Here is a 1,131-nt window from a genome sequence, read left to right as displayed (position 1 = left end):
TAAAAACAAAGAATTTTCAAAACATTAAAAGCAAAAAGAATTTTCATAAAGAATTTTTTTAGAAACTTTAATAGCAAAAGCAATTATCATAAAGAATTTTTTGTTAGAAACTAAAATAACAAAATATGTTTTTTTAATATAATGATAAAACGCAGTAATATTAAATAGCAGGAAAAAGAATCACTCAAAAATCTATTTTTATAGTAAAGTTATTCAAAAACTAGTGATTCACACAAATTTAAAAAAATCAAATTTAAACTATTCAAATTGGAAAACAAATGGCACTAACAGAAAGTTTATAGTTTTTATTAGCTAAAAGTAAGAAGAATTTAAAAAGTAAAGCCAAAAATAAAAGAAAATAAATAATGCAAAAACAAAACAAAAAACTGAAAAAAATAAAAAAATGCCACCTACTGGGCCACGACGGCCTGAATACGACTAGAAACCCAACCAAGCCAGGTGGACAAGGTCTCAGGCCCGTAGAGGGCCCAGTAGGCCCACATGCATGTGGAGAGAGGTTAGGCCTGTAAGACTGCTTTAGAGAGGAGCTCAGCAGCTCAGGGGCACCGCACCTTATAAACAGGTGCGGCTCTCTCTCAACTAGCAAGGTGGGACTAAACTCCCACCATCACGCCGCTGTGCAAGGCCTACTGGTCCCGGCTGGTGGCACGAACCGGGACCAATGCCCCCCCTTTGGTCCCAGTTCGCGGCACCAGTCGGTACCAATGCCCCTCTTTAGTCCCGGTTGGAGCCACCAACCGGGACCAAAGGCCTCTGCTTCCCGCCCTTTGGGCTACTGAAAAGAGACCTTTGGTCCCGGTTGGTGGCACCAACTGGGACTAAAAGGGGGGCATTGGTCCCGGTTGGTGCCACGAACTGGGACCAATGCATCGTGTATATAAGCAGGACTTGTAAAAAATTCCAGTTCCATCGACCATTTGCCCCGCTGACGACGCCGAACTCATCGACGCCGCCAGGCTGCCCGACGCCATCGCCGTCGCCACCCCGCGCCGTCACCGCCCCACGCCAATCCGTCGCCGCGCGGCACCCTGCGCCGTCGCCGTGTGCCACCCCACGTCGTCTCACCGCCCCGATACCGTCGCCGTCACCACCCCGCGCCGCCCCAACGCC

The sequence above is a fragment of the Triticum dicoccoides genome, chromosome 6B, assembly GCF_002162155.2.
Source record: "Triticum dicoccoides isolate Atlit2015 ecotype Zavitan chromosome 6B, WEW_v2.0, whole genome shotgun sequence".
Taxonomy (NCBI): domain Eukaryota; kingdom Viridiplantae; phylum Streptophyta; class Magnoliopsida; order Poales; family Poaceae; genus Triticum; species Triticum dicoccoides.
Note: the sequence above shows the minus strand (reverse complement) of the source record.